This window comes from Apteryx rowi, unplaced genomic scaffold (genome assembly GCF_003343035.1).
Source record: "Apteryx rowi isolate R43461 unplaced genomic scaffold, aptRow1 scaffold_50, whole genome shotgun sequence".
Taxonomy (NCBI): domain Eukaryota; kingdom Metazoa; phylum Chordata; class Aves; order Apterygiformes; family Apterygidae; genus Apteryx; species Apteryx rowi.
In genome coordinates, this window is record NW_020450761.1 from 1384804 (window position 1) to 1401351 (window position 16548).

At 38.7% G+C, this 16548-nt stretch overlaps 1 non-coding gene across 1 annotated transcript; it reads left to right on the forward strand.

The window, feature by feature from the left end:
• The first annotated feature begins 4801 nt into the window (after nucleotides 1-4801).
• Nucleotides 4802-4968, forward strand: LOC112972806. The gene has a single exon (XR_003255795.1). It is a non-coding gene; the product is annotated as a U1 spliceosomal RNA (small nuclear RNA).
• The last annotated feature ends 11580 nt before the right edge of the window (nucleotides 4969-16548 follow it).

Sequence of the window (16548 nt, forward strand, 5' to 3'; positions counted from 1 at the left end):
TATTTGCACCAGTAAGAGCGAGAGGAATAGTCTAATTCTATTGTAGCCCATATATAACAGAGGAGAGAGCCTGTTCTAGGTTTGTACGCCTGTGAACCTTTGACTTGTTTTAAATGGAGCCATATAAGCCTTGCTGATCTGAGAGCACCCAACTGTCCCACCCAAACACTGGTCCCAGCTTTCTTGACTTTATTATAAACTAGCAGGGTGCTTCAGCTCTAAGTCTTGAAGTCTCAAATCAGATGCAAGTTTGACATAATCCTGTATCTAGCCCTCATGTTTGTCAGGAAAAGCTCAAAAATGCAAACTCAAAATGCTCAAAAACCATAAGGCCATTAAGAACACTCCAAACTTATTATCATTTGAAATCAAACTCTAATGACTATTTTTGGGAAATGTGCAGTTTGCAAAACAGCAACATGGAGATAGCACATATTTTTGCTGAAAAATGTGGGTGTAAATATAATCTTTCGGAAATTACTGCTGTTGTATTTATTTCTTTGCGTAAATGTAAGATGATAGGACCTGATGTCTCTCCCTGAAACCAAATGTTTACAAATATTCAAGCCCATAAATCTGTAGGGGAAACAAAATACAGAAAATTCTTGTTAATGCAGTACATTTTCTGGTAATTTTATAGTCTAATTTTCAGTGTTTCCCTACAGAATGAATGCAGTTCAGAAGGCAATTCTATAAAGTACTTTGTGGATAACTATTATTGGCTAATTATTAGAAATTGCATGTTGTTGTTAATTGCATAAATAAATTGTTTTATCTGAAAGCCATTAAAAAATGTTGGATGTTTGAAGCTTATATGGTTTGATGTTCCTGTATAAAACATTTAACTGTTTAGCTCTAAAATAATGGCATGGTGCTTTAAACCATTTTTGTACTCTAATGCATTGAAAGGGGAAAGAAAAAAAAAGTGAATTTCAAAGGGCTATTTTTGTGAACTGCAGGATGATGAACATTTACACTGAGATGTAATACAATTGCTGATGTTTTTTGTAAATATTGAAGTCATCTTTCTCTCTCTCTCTCTCTTTTTTCCCTAGGACTAATGAAACATGAAAGTTATGCAAATATATTTTCACTGATTTATTAAAATTAAAAGTAGCAGAGATACAGAAGGTTAGAGAGAGCTGGGGGATATTTATTGTGAATATTCAAATTTAAAAATGCATTATAATTTTTTTCTGAAATTGTCTGTGAGAGACTGTCCTTAAATTTGTGGTGCTGGCCTTAACAACCTACACATTTTAACTATTCATGTTTTAAGTTTGTCAAGGAATGCATAGGGATTATTCCTAGCTACACATGTCTTTGTGTTGCGACCTTTTTATGTATGTATGTCTGGGCAAAAACAGCTGTAGAAGCTTCTCGCTCTGTCATTGCACTCCTTCAGCTTTGTAAACCTCAAGGATAGGTACTGAGATGGACTGAGTAGGTAGACTTTTTCCATTGGCTTCCACTGGGTCCAAATTTTGTATTGAGAATCTAATTGTGCTATAAATCCAAACAGGTCCTATTTCTTTTCTGCATTAGTCAGCTGCAGCACCACCAGAGGAGAACATACTTTATCCAGAGAAAAAGTATAGCCGTGGATATTGCCTCAGCATTTGTGCAGATACTGATATTATGCCTGTTAATGTAAGCAGTGAGTTTGTCCTAAGAAGGGTAACCTTGAACTGGATATGAGTATTATTACACATGTAGGATGTGTGCTAAACAGTTCTGGAGTGAAGACCAAACCACACTTGCCTGCACACCAAAAGAATAAAAACACTGGACATTAGATATGTATGTGGAGCAGAATCTGCCCACTTGTAGATGTCCTTATGGGAATTCATTTTGCAGCCAGGGGTGAGAAATAGGCATTTCTAATCTATAGTTCATCTCTCCCTAAAGTAAACATCTAAACTGTGTCATCTAGACTCAATGAGATGAACCTCACCTCTGTTAGGTGAAGTCAAGGATGCTGGAAAGGTTATGGAGCAAATCTCTTGGAAGTCATTCCCAAGCACGTGTTATTACGAACAGCCAGTATGGATTTATGTATCCAGAGCAAATCTTCCCTGACCAATCATGCCTTCTGTGATGAGATAACTGGCTCTGCAGATGAAGGGAAAGAAGCAGATATCGTCTATCTTGACTTTAGCAAGGCTGTTCTTCCTCAATATCCTTATAGACAAATTGGTGAGATACAGACTGGATAAGCAGACAATAAGATGGGTTGGCTGGACCATCAGATTTGAAGGGTTTTGATCAGTGGTACAAAGTCCAACTGATGGCCAGCTAAGATTGGCATCCACTGGGGATTGTAACTGGAGCAATACTGATTAACAAGTATGCAGGTCACACCTAGTTGAGGAGAGTGGCTAATAGGCTGGAGGGCAGGGCTGCTGTTCAGACAGATCACAACAGACGGGAGAAATGGGCTAACAAGAACCTCATGAAGTTCAACAAAAGCAAATACAGAGTCCCACATTCAGTATATTCAGAAATAACCCCAGAAAGCAGTATAGGCTGGGGGGTGACCAACTGGAAAGCAGCTTTGCAGAAAAGGACCTGGAGGTCCTGGTGGGTAGGTTGAACGTGAGTCAGCTGTGTGCCCTTGCAGCAAAGAAGGCCAGCTGCATACGGGGCATTAGCAAGAGTGCATCCAAGGTCAAGGGAAGTGATCCTTCCTCTCTCTTTGGTGCTTGTGAGACAACATCTGGAGTGCTATGTCCAGTTTTCAGCTCCCCATTACAACAAAAGCATTGACATACAGTTGGTCAGGGAGCTGGCAGACATGGGGTATGAGGACACGCTGAGAGAACTGACTTTGTTCAGCCTGAGGGAGAGAAGGCTGAGGGGGATCATATTGCTGTCTACAGCTACTTAATGGGAGTACACAGAGAAGATGGAGCTAGATTCTTCTCAAGGTTGCACACTGATTGGACAAGCGGCAATGGTCACAAGCTGCAACACGGGAAATTCTGATTAGATATCAGGAAAAGCTTTTTCACCATGCAGATGGTCAGGCACTGACACAGGTTGCAGAGAAAGGCTGTGGAATCTCCATCCTTGGAGATACTTGAAACTTGCCTGGGCAAAGTCCTGGGCAACCCAATCTGATTGAATCTGTTTTGAGCAAGCGGTTGGAATAGATGATCCCCAAAGGGCTCTTCCAACTTAAATGCTATGATTCTGATATTCTATGCTGGAAAGTATATGCTAGTCTTAATATTTGTGTCTACACTACAAAATAAACGTCTTTTGGGGAGAAAACTAATTGTCATTTAGTACTAATCAGCTGCACTGGTGAAATTGTCTTTGTGACTAGATGGATTTTAGAGAGCTAGAATTGTTTACTGGCATGTCGGTCGGGGGGAAAAAAGACAAAAAAGAAAAAAAATAAAAGCATGACCAAATGCAGCAGGATTCAGAAAGTACCAATGAAGCCAAATTAGTCAGCGGTGACTGCTGACGCTTTCTCCCAAGCTGCCTCCTGGTGTCTTCCATGCTGATTCTTATGTAAGTCACATTGAAACCATTAAAAATTATGAGTATTTGTAGAGCATAACATAAAAAGTCATATTACAATTGATATAATCTACTGCTATCTGGGAATTTTCATAAACTGTTACAGTATAATGGTGCCTGCTAGCACTGCTATAATTAATTTAAAGATAGCATTTCCACTAAAATCCCATATTTTCCAGAGTTTATACATCTGATAAAAATTCCTCCCAGGCTGAAACTAGGTGCACAAACTCTTGACTGTGGAATGAATTATTCACAAAACTTTAACAGAAGAAAATATGATCATTTCTTATGACATTTTAAGATGGTCTTTGTTTTAGTAAAATAAATATGGCAAGTGGAAGCTGAAAGTGACAAACTGCTGCTAGTTTTAGCAGGAAGGGTAGAGAAGACTTTATGATATGCCACTCTAATGATACTCTAAGTAGAGTTACACAGTGAGATCGCAGTAGCCATGCATGGCAATTTTCACTAGCTACACAACTTGAATGGAAGATCTCATTGTAAAACATTGGTTTAATTAACTATGTCTTTCTTTTTATGTTTACGAAAAACATGCATTGTGAATGTGGAGAGTACAGTGATGTTCTAAATATTTCAGAAGTAATTTTCTCTTCCTCTTGGAAAGGCCTGTTTCCAAATAATTGAGATTCAAATAATCATTTTACAACAGAAGAGAAACTTCAGTCATGTAAAGGAAAAAAATCAACAATAATTCTGTTATAGTTAGGGGAGATACAGCTATCGTACCAGAGGAAAATCAAATATTTACAGGCAAACAAATGATGCCTGCCATAGGACTGCCATTTTGAAAAAAATCTTCCCAAACAGTGCGAATGTAACACCCTCTCAACCTAAGCCTCTTCCAGTTAGTTGATGGACCTTCCTTACTTTTCACATTGATGAAGACTCTCATACCTCAACTTTTAACCAGTGTCTACCTTCACACAAGGTCCATTCCTTTTGGCATCTATCTCTCTCCCAGCTGTTCTCCATTATAGAGGACAAAAGGAAAACAGAAAGGGAAATTATTTACACTGTTCATGGATGAAGCGTCATGGGATTTTCATGGTCTCACTTAGAATTGTGATGTTCCCCCCTCTTCCTGAGGAGTAGACGACATGAAAAGGAGTAGAGATTATTGCCAGAGAGAGGGAAAGAGAGGAAGTGCAGGGCCATACAAGAAACTGTATGGCTGAGAGATGTTCAAACAGCAGCCATACTGGGTCATAAAAGCCCCACCTAGCATGCTATACCGCTTCCAGCAGTGTCCACACTTACCTGGCAGGGAAAATGCTACGATCAGGAAGGTGGTTTTCCCCGTGTGAGGTTCAGCCCTTGCACTCAGGGTTTGCTGACTCTTGTGATTTAGCTCAAGTGTGAAAAATGTGACTCCACAATTTGTGGAAGTGGTCTTTCTTAGCTCAAGGTTTAGTCCATATATTCAGTAATTTCCATGTATTAAACTTCTCTTTTTTGAATCTTTCCAATCCTGCTTTCTACAACGTCCTGGGGCAAGGAATGCCATAGCTTAACAATGTGAAGAAGTAGCATCTTTTATTCATTTTGAATCTGCATCCTGACAGCTTTGTTTCATGCTCTTGTTCTTTGTGTGAAAGGAAATGAATAACTTGATCCCTAACCATTCTTTTCATACCTCTGTTTTGTCCCATTGCTTATTGATTGGAATGATTCAGTGAGACAAAATTCTGTATGTGACTATCACAATATTAACTATTGAATTTAAGCATGCACTTCCAGAGCGATTTAAGAAAAACATCTGCTTTAAGTTCCTATCTGAAAGTGACTGAGATGGATGACAGATGAAGTGGTGACACCAGATGTTTACCATGACAAATTTGATCCCTTCTCTTCCAACCCTCAATTTCCCAACGTGTAAAGGAAGGAGAAGTTGTGGACTTGACTTATGAGCTTCAGAAGAAATCTCAGAGGCCAACACTATCCTTACCTTTGTGAGGGCTTCCTCAAATGCATTCCGTAACATTGAGGGGACATACTTCCTCCTCCTTCTGCTAGAAGGGATAGGTCTTTTCAAAAGTTGGGCTTTGGAGAGTCGGCTCTGGATGATACCAGAGATGATGGAGTTGAAAGGAAACAGAGGCAGTTTGGTTGTTGATAACCCTGGAACAAGGTATCGGAGCCATCTAGAGCCCAGTGAATTATAATTCACAAAAAGAGCGTGACTAGCAGAAATGCAGTGTTGTAATGGGAGATACATGATTCCAAACAGGTCAGCTGAGTTTGGATGTTTAGAAATGGCTTCAGTTCAAATGTCTCTTAGGGAATGAATGTAAGTAATGGTATTTGGATCTTGATAGATATTGGAACCTTCCTAGGAATTGATATGATGCAGTTCTATTTCTGATTCCTTGCAGAAAGAAGCTTTTTCAGAAACTTCCCCAGTTCTTTGTTGGCATTCCTAGTACAGATTTTAAGCAAACTGTTTAAAACTGCAAAACTATGTCTTCCTTCCTTTTCCAAAGCCAGAATCATATTCATGTTCATGTTGAGAGAGTTGCCTGTTGATATACAGTAATTTTTGACACCTATTTTTCACTCACTACAATATCTGGTCAAATCAGCTGAKATGCATATAAAAGAATCAAAGGAGTTTTAAATGATATTGGGTAGAATTCATTAAATTAAAAAAAATTGTTCACAAATGTTCAAAAGAATATTGCAAGAACACTTAATGATTGTATTCAAGGCACTGTAGTATTTACTTTTTCTAGATGTTTTAGTAAGGATATGTACAGGTTTGGGAGAATTTTGGAACCTAGTTTCAGAAGGTGCTGAGACAAAGATTCAAAACCCAAGTTATTTACTCATTCAAAGCACAAATTACTCTGTTCATAAGTGTTCTGTTCTTTGTCACCTGTCAGAATTTGAATACTGTAGAAATGCCTTCTATGAAAGTCCATATTCTAGGAAGGATTCATAATTGAAAGAACCTGGAGCATTAATAAATAAACTCTGTTAACCTTCAGATAATGTTGAGTATGACTGCATATGAAGAGTAATATACTATATATTAGGGTTTTTTTTTTCAAATGAATAACAATTGTCTTTAGGGAAGAGTTTAAAAAATGCCCACTTCACTCTGGACTTAAAGACCAACAACTGCAAAATCTTATTTCATGTGATGTGCAAACTAGTTTTGAGAACCTGAACCATAATTCGTGTATGTATCTTTCAATAATCATTATATACTCTCACTAAGTGTAGGAAGCCATGTTTGAACTTCCTAATCAGACAGTAGCATATGAATTGCATTTTCTTTGTGAAATTAATTACTAAATGTAAATATTAGGGGAAAATGATATATGGATAGTAAAACATTTAAATAGAATTCATTACTCAAAACTTCTAGCTAATCTGTAGGATTTACATCCATTATCATAATGGTACAATTTATTATTTTATAAATCAGTTCTTGCTACTGAAGAAATAACATTAAGATTGAAATTTTTTCTGTATAGGTCTTATTGGCTGGATATGTGAGAGTATCTCAGGATTTCCTTGTATTTTTTAATAAATTGCATAAATATGAAATGTGTATATCTACTTTGAGGTGGAGACAGTGATTTATGAAATTTTTCATAATATTTATTCTAAACATCATTTCCATGGTTAAAATTGACCAGAATATTTTATCAGCGTTAGAAGAAATCTGCAATTGTGAGGTATATGCATTAGCAACAAGTTTATGGTAGTATTTTGCACAGTGTGATTGGAAGTTCATAGGAAGAATTAGGGATATTGCTTTTTGAGGTGACAGAAAAGTTTGGTACTGAGCATTCTGATTTAAATTTTACCTATGGAAAAACCATAATATACTGTCAAGAGAGAAATAATGTTTTTCTTTCTTTTCATTTTGTCAAGAACAGATAGAATAGGAGAAAGGCTGACTACATGTAATACTTCTAGTTCTAAATGTGGATTATGGATAGTTGTGCATAGATGTCCATGGAGAAAGTGAAGTAACTTTCCTGTTTTGAATCTGAGCAAAGATCAGTCATGTCTTGATGTCTGAGAAAAGCCTTGGTTCATCCTGATTTCACTCTCTTCACTGGGAAGGTGGGTGGGAAAACAGGGAGAAGGAAGTTATAAATGGCTCTCCCATCTACCTTTATTACAGGGAGCAGCAAACATAGTTCATATCCACTTTAAAGTACAGATTGTGGTGGACTTGCTGCTACTTGGATTTATACTAAAGTATAATCCCTCCTTCCTAGTCAACACATGGAATCATAAAAGACGGGCTGGAAAAGGCTGGAAAAGTAGTCAGCATGGATTCACAAAGGGGAAATCATGCTTAACCAACCTGACAGCCGTGTATGATGGAATGACTGGCTGGGTAGATGAGGGGAGAGCAGTGGATGTTGTCTTCCTTGACTTCAGTAAGACTTTTGTCACYGTCTCCCATAACATCCTCATAGGCAAATCAAGGAAGTATGGGCTAGATGAGCAGATAGTGAGGTGGATTGAAAAGTGCCTGAATGGCAGAGCTCAGAGAGTTGTGATCAGTGGCGTAAAGTCTAGTTGGAGGCCAGTAACTAACAGTGTCCCCCAGGGGTCGATACTGGGGCCAATAGTGTTTAACATTTTCATTAATGACCTGGATGATGGAGCAGAGTGCATCCTCAGCAAGTGTGCAAACAATACAAAACAGGGAGGAGTGGCTGATACAGCCCTTGGGCTGTGCTGCCATTCAGAGGGACCTTGACAGGCTGGAGAGATGGGCAGAGGGGAACCTCAGGAAGTTCAGTAAAGGGAAGCGTAGAGGCCTGCATCTGGGGAGGAATAACCCCATGCACTAGTGCAGGCTGGGGGCTGACCTGCTGGAGAGCAGCTCTGCAGAGAAGGACCTGGGAGTCCTGGTGGACAAGTTGACCRTGAGTCAGCAATGTGCCCTTGTGGCCAAGAAGGCCAATGGTATCCTGGGATGCATTAGGAAGAACATTGCCAGCGGGTGAAGGGAGGTGATCTTTCCCTTCTACTCAGCTGTGGTGAGACTGCACCTGGAGTACTGTGTCCAGTTCTGGGCTCCCCAGTACAAGAGAGACATGGAGTTACCTGAGTGAGTCCAGCAGAGGGCGACTAAGATGATTAAGGGACTGAAGCATCTCTCCTATGAGGAAAGGCTGAGAGAGCTGGGCCTGTTTAGTCCGGGGAAGAGAAGACTGAGGGAGGATCTTAGCAATGTGTTTAAATATCTGAAGGGAGGGTGTCGAGAGGATGGAGCCAGACTCTTCTCAGTGGGGCCCAGAGACAGGACGCGAGGCAACAGGCACAAACTGAAACACAGACAATTCCATCTGAATATGAGGAAAAACTTCTTCACTGTGAGGGTGACAGAGCACTGGAACAGGTTGCCCAGAGAGGTTGTGGAGTCTCSTTCTCTGGAGACTTTCAAAACCCGCCTGGACGCGATCCTGTGCAACGTGTTCTAGGTGACCCTGCTTGAGCAGGGGGGTTGGACTAAATGATATTTAAAGGTCCTTTACAACTTCTTCTCCACATGAAGTAATCCCACCTCATGAGGGCAGAAAGGATGTAACAGCAACATAAAGAAGGAAGCTCAGGGCCACTCCTTTTTGTGGTAGTGCAGATTTATGCTAGATTAAAGTGACCATGAAACCACATCTGAAGAAAGGCATAAATTCAAATAAAATCACAGCTCTCAAATGTGGTGAAGTGCAATGCACATTATAGTCAAGAGAAGGGCTGAAACTGAATCTGTGATAGGTGAAGCCAAATGCCTCACTACAGAACATCTCCAAAAATAGCTGTAATTTTCCAAGCAAACACCTAATTCTGTATGAAGCCTCATTTTGTCTGAGGAGTTATCAAGGAGTAACTGAAGAGAGCCTCCAGTATTTCTAAATATGCTCAGTAGGTGTTGAGTGTATTAATCTCGTATCTTTTTTTTATACATTACAGTTAAACATCCAGAATGCAATTATTGTTTGCAGATGACTTATGAGCTTTTTCTTCTGCTCCCTTATTACATTGCATACTGTCAGAAAGACTTGAAAAGTTAAGATGAAGGTTCTAGGATTGCTCACCCAGCAGACTGAAATGTGCTTTCTTCAGATATTTCCTCTAATAAATCTTGATCACATGCATGTTTGTGCAAAGTGAGCCACAATTAAATATGGGATGGGAGGCAACTGAAGAGAATTGATTTAAAATGCAAGTGTAGATATGCAGATGATGGTTTAAAGTTTTTCTAAATTATTCTACTTTATCAGGAACTTCACTTCATCCCAGAACATTATTGGCAGGGCATGACCACTGACATCTTGTGTTCGGGGTTGCCCTTGTGTAATTGCCTTGTTTCATTGCTTCAACTTTGGTTGGAAGGTGTTAAAAAACTTAGTAAGTGCTGCTACATAATCTTCACTTGGTATGTACTTGCTTTCAAGAATACAGTGATCTCCTATTTCCTACCTGGAACTTTTTAATTTTGCACCTGGCTTGTGAAACAGATTCCTAGACAGCCTTAATTATTTAACGAAAACAATGACAGTGTTTTGCAACATCAGGAACTTTTGTTAAATAAAATGCAACTGAGCAAACATGAGACTCTCATCCCTCCCTGTTCTTCCTCTTATGAAAGACAAGAATAAAAATATTGACCCTTCTTGCTTCCACTACAAGCACTGAACAGTTTGTTTCTGTATTTTCTTCTTTGTATTGAGGTAACTTTTTACCATATAGGGACTGATAGTTCAATAAACTGAGGCCTCCTTGTAATTTAGCTGTAAACAGCAACATTCTCTCCAATGCATTAATGATGTATCATATGGATATTGCACTATGGCCAAAGTTTAGGGCAGCCTATCTTTTTAAAAGCCAATTCCCCTCTGGAGACACACTTCCATTTTAAAAATAGAATAATGCCCTCCTTCAATTTCTATTGGATAGTTCACTACCCCACTTGAGATTTGAAAATGATATTGAGATTGGAACAAGTTAAATTGTAAAATATTAGCTAAAAAAATCATGTCAGATAAAAATGATTTTTTTAATTGAAAAAAATCCCCTTTTTCTGTAATTCTAACTATTCCTAAAATATTACAGGTAGGGCTGGTGGCATTGCTGAAAATTAGGGTGTAACACTTCCCACAACAAAACTCTTTGTTATTATACATGTGCTTTGTCAACCTGGAATTTTTTTCTACAGCAGATGAATAAAGTTTCTATAGAATTTTTGAAGGAAAAAAAAGAAAAGAAATTCAAGGCTTTGTTTTAAAAAGGAGAATTGAGATTTGCAGAGACAAGACCTTTGTACAAGGAATGTGTCATTTCTATGCTCTGTGAAAATTCTCTCAAATTTGGCTAACTAATAGGTCTTTGAAAAACAGCACGTGCTCGGTAGATAACTTTTTAGATTTTTCTTACTAAATTCTCCTAATATCTATTCTGTGCTGAGGAAACTTCAATCCAGGTCTGTGCAGCACTTCACCCAAAATACAGCTGTAAAGGCTGTTTTGGGACCTGTAAGAGAATGAGAATGGGTCTGGGCAGCAGAAATGAGCACAAAGAGTTTGCCTCTCTTGTGCTTTCAATTGCCCAGCTACTGGACCTAAGCAAGCATCAGACTGGAAAAGAGAATGTAGGTCGGGGAACCAGACCCAACTGGAGGGGAGCTGTCAGAGGGGGAAAATGTAATTAGTTGCCTGCAAGGGGAAGATGGAGACAGTTGCTGAGAATAGAGCAAGGGCAAAGCTAACAGTATCCTCTCTGGTTTGATGGTTTTCTTTTCTAATGTAAGGCTGTTGGGAGGGGGAAGGGCAAGGAACGTACAATTATAGTTATGATTTTAGTTTCTGGTGCAGTCACCCAGAGCACAAGATCGATGCTTGTAGAGTTTTCGTTGTAATGTAAAGAAATTAAATGTAAATAATGTATCTATAAAAGCATATAAAAAAGAAGGGATCACAGAAGCAAGTAATTAATTTAAACCACTTATCTTGCTTACTGGCAAATTACAGAAGTATTTTGTCCTCATTTTCTTCTCACTGCCATTCCAGCTCCATCCTCTCTAATGATCTCCCTGATGTTTTGGCTCTGACTGCTCTTAACCACATGCAAAGGTTGTCTTTCTTTCTCCTCTCCGTACCATCCCAAGGCACGCTGAGAGGTATTGAGAGGGATAAACACTGCTGACTTTTGCTCTTATATGTATTTAGGAAGGACAAGATAGCAGTGCATTCCCCTGCTCACCTAGCCCGGAATATTCACAAGCCGCAGTAGCTTTAATACTGAAACTCTGGCAGCACCTCTTTACATGGAGCACGAAAACTATAATTTCTAAATCTTTTCCTGATTTTATTCATTGCAAAAAATTAAATAAATGCTTTGTTTGGGAAAACATTATGGGCTTGGGATAAGGAAATTGCCAATGATCTTGTAAACTATTTGTGTGTGTAAGTATGTATAGATAGATGGGTAGATGTTGTTTTCAATGATACTCTGGCTCCATAGAAGGGTGCAATTTGTGGCTCAACAGGGATTTACTGAARGAATGTCAGGGCTTCTGACTTGCAGAAAACATTGTGGTCACATTTTGCCAAACACAATGATAAAATCAGCCTTTGTGTTTCTTTATTTCAGGACAAGGCTCTTTAGGGATTGCTGGATTGAGAAAGAAATGACAGATGTTTCTACTCTTGTAGTTGTTGAGTAAGGATTGAATTTAAAGAATTAAAAATAATATTTAAGTGCCTACAGAGAGGTTGGCAAACAGAATGTGATCTTTTATATAAAGTCTTCTTTAACAAAGGATGAAGAGATTTGTTTGCAAAAGTAATAAGGTAGTAAATGAACAGGACTCTGTTCCTGTCAAATTAAACTGGAAGGTTGGTCAGTTCAAGTGAAGATGCTTGGTTTACCTATCCCAGCGTTCAAATTTAGTTTTCTTGAACTTTCACACATAAAATGTGTCATGGCTAAAAGGCCTAAGTAAGGCCTTTCTTAAGTAAGGGAAGGGCATATCATATTTAACCATGTGTCAAAGAAAACAGGAAGATGGCAATTCATTTTTTAATTAATGTTATTAATATAGTAGGGTTATGAATCTAAATGTCAAGTTAATAAAGAAGAATAGGAAAATTATAAACACATTTTTATGAATTCTGGCAACTTTCCAGTCAGTCATTATGGGTGGGATTATCAAAAATCTTCAGCCTTGGGCTAATGCTGCCRTTGTCATCAATGCTGTCAGCCGGAGTGGGCCTCCCTGACTTCCTTGATTCAGATCCGTAATTTTTTATCCTTTCACATGCTTATTTTAGGTCTTGTCACAAACTCAAACTGTCAAGCACGAATTCTGGAATATACACCATTTTATTTATAATAAAACACGTGATCACATATAACTTGCATAGTTGTGTGTAACTTCCCATATAACAGCATATAACATCCATTATAATGACAAGGGCTAAAATACCTTTCCAGGTCAATATGCAAGTTATATTTTCATTTTGTCTACCATTTTTAGACAGGCTTCTACTATACAATTCAGAGCTGGCTAAAAAGCACCAGTGTCGCCAAGCTATAGGCTCTCCCATTGATCCTCTTTCTTAACAGGTGTTAGATGCCCAAGTTAAGCTGCTGACTGATTGTTATTGACGCATTGTGGATATGAAAGAAGCAGATGTGGCTCTCTGGGCAGAGGATCTATGGGCTGGGGCAGAGAGACCCTCCCGAAAGAATCTTAAGAACAGCAAAGCCTCAGTTGCAATGTGTATTGTTCTGTTTATTATTTACTTTGTTGATAAGGCTAAATCCCAAGGAGAGATGGAATCTGGATTTTACGTGGTGCATATGTCTCCTTTTCAGAGTCTAATGAGAATACTCCTTCATCAAATAGGCTGGGAAAAACTATGATGTCACCCCCAAGCAGAAGTGGTTTATTCTGACAGACACAGAGTATTGTCCATCTCTGGAATGGACTGAGGAATATCCAGGAGCTAGAATTGTATTTTTGTTGTTGCTGGGATTTTTTTTTTCTTTCTTCTTGAAATAAATAAGAAGGAAGATATTTTAGATTTAAAACAAAGTTCTAAATTTAAAACAACCTCTCTCCATAATGAATTGCCAGTTACTTATTGATTTTTTTAGCTACACAGTCTGTAAGCATTTCAAATTAAGTGCCTCTTGCCATGCTGCTCCCCTGCTCAGAGGTAACATTACTAGCCCCCTACACCCAAAAAACATATGCAAAGGCCTATATTGCTAGGTGTTTCTGTGCATGAGGAGGCTGCCATCAACTCTCCTCCATGATATCCAGTAGTACTGGAAGTGCAGAAGCAGGTAGGGAGCAAGGGAGCTACAGATTTGTTTCACTTGTTCTTCACTGTGTTAGCTTATCATTTTTGTCATTTTTGCCCTTTCCATCTTCTCTGCACCCAAGAGGTCAGAATGTGAAAAGCACTATATAGTGTAAACATTACTGTGAAATAGCTAATTTGCCACAGTGGCAGGGGGTCTCATTGCTACTTCTCTACCTCCTTTTTCTTTCAAACATTTGACAGCACTTCCTCCTCCTGCCACCTCCTGACCTGAATCAGGGACACAACATGTGATCATTTGTTCATCAATTATGTAACATCAGCAGGACAGGAGTTTTTGCTGGGTTTGGATCCCCCCACCCTTCCCCCCAATCTTTGTTCTCTCTTCAAACTCTAGCATAAAACAAGGAAAAATAAAATCAGAAAAAGTAAAATSTTGCCTAAAGATAAAGCATATACGGAGGCAGAGAGAATAAGTAATAGTGAGCACGAGGGAACTGATGTTTATGTTTTGAACCTTTTTGATGCATGAGTGCTTATTCCCATATACTGTCTGAACTGAGTCAATGCAAAGTCTTGTTGCCAGTTCTTAGCCCTCTAGTGCTGGAGTTTTGTCACGTCCACAGTTTTCTTTCTTTTTCCGTTAGCTTTTATGTGACCCCCCTAGCTCATAATATTCCACACGCTGAGTGTCAGCTGAGTCCAAACAAAGAGACCTTTCTACTCGGGCAGAAATTCGTTAAAGTCTCCAGCATCAGAATTTACGGCAGCTTTCTTTTGAAATGCTTGACATTTCCTCACAATTTCTTAGATATACTTGGTGGGTAAAGTGCGTCATCTTTGTTTGAATTTATCACACATAATAAGCCATTTTCTCCCAGTTTAATGTCATCCCCTCGGTAACCAGGAGGTCGGAGGCAACAACGCAAAAACAGCAAATTTGTCAATGGAATGTGTAAAGCTTAGTATAAATTTATCTTGTCCTAATCCCTTGGCCCCTTTTCATACCATGATTTTTCATATGCATATGAGAATTTTCAGAGTATTGGTTTCTCACACATTTCACTGCCTGTGGACAGAACTGAAATACAGGCTGAGCTGTCAACTTCCATCAGAGCAAATTAAAAAAAAAAAAAAAGTTCCATACAGTAAACTCCATTTTGCCCTCCCAACCTCCCTCCTCTTTGAAACTGAACACTGTTCCCTCTATATTTTATACTTGCATAGAACTCACCAGATTCTCTATGGAAATGAAAATAAATAAATTAAACCAATCACCACCTTTTTTCCTGACAAATTGAAATGAGTTTCACTGGGGCCCAGAAGACCTGTTTACTAGAATCCTGATTTAAAAAAAGAGAAGGGAAAAGAAAAGAATCTCATTTTATGCTTCAGGTCATCCAAGAAAAGACTTCAGATGGCAGTAAAACTCACAAAACTGCTCTCGTTTTTTGTGGGTGCTCTCTGCCTACACCTAGCCATTGCTGTGACATTTCAAAGTTAAGATCCTCAGTTGCAGAGGTTACCTAACTGTTTATTCTTAAAATAACTTTGAAACTTCGGGTCTGGTTCTTCTTAGAAATTGGGAAAAGGTCAGTACATTTATTAAAGGGCTAAATAACTAATGTTAACTCTTAAAACAAGGTATCCCTGAAGACATTTACTGTAACCAGGAGTTACAGTAAGTTTTATTAGACCAATTTTGTGTGTTAAAGGAATCCTGTAATACTACTGTAGTCCCAGATCAACTGTGTTTTTAAGAAGAGGACTCCACACCAGCGGGTATGAATAGAAACAATTCCATGAATATTTTTCTAATTTACTAGTGGGGAAAAAATGGGTTGCACATTTGATGAAAATGGAAATAATCCAAACACAACCATTTTTGTGTTTTTGCATTATGTTATTTATGAAGCTGAAACCAACTATAACCTGAAGACAAAACTATTTATCCTAGTTTAATTCAACAAAATTGTCCAATSTAGCTGAGGACTTGACCAGGGAAAGTCCTTAAATATGGATTTATTACAGTGGAGTCCAAGGGAATTAGCAAAGCAGAAACATACAGCTCAAACACCTAAAATATAACAGGTAGGTTAAAAAAAATCATTTTTTTAAACAATCTTACTTCCTATATGGGCAATATCCCTTTAAATGAGCACCAGCTGATTTTTCTTAGTAAGTTTACAGGGGCTTAGCAACTATGTGGTGGATGACCTCTGCTGCATAACCATTAAACCTCAAATATGTTTTGTATAATCAAATATTATTTATTACATGGTTTGCTATTAGGAAAGGCACAGCAAGAATGATTCAGTATCACTTCCTTAATAATGATGACTGAGGACTGAGAGTGTGGTGACTCCAGACAAATTGTGTCCAGGTTCTCTGTTCATTTCAGGTCTGTAATGATAGACACAAAATCTTATCAGGACAGATCCTACAGCACTGTAACATTTCTGCTTCTGATCCTCCCTGGAGCTAGGAGAGGAAGACACACACAGCAGCTAAATATCACAGAATCACAGAATGGTTGAGGTTGGAAGGGACCTCTGGAGATCATCTAGTCCAACCCCCCTGCTCAAGCAGGGTCACCTAGAACACGTTGCACAGGATCGCATCCAGGCGGGTTTTGAAAGTCTCCAGAGAAGGAGACTCCACAACCTCTCTGGGCAACCTGTTCCAGTGCTCTGTCACC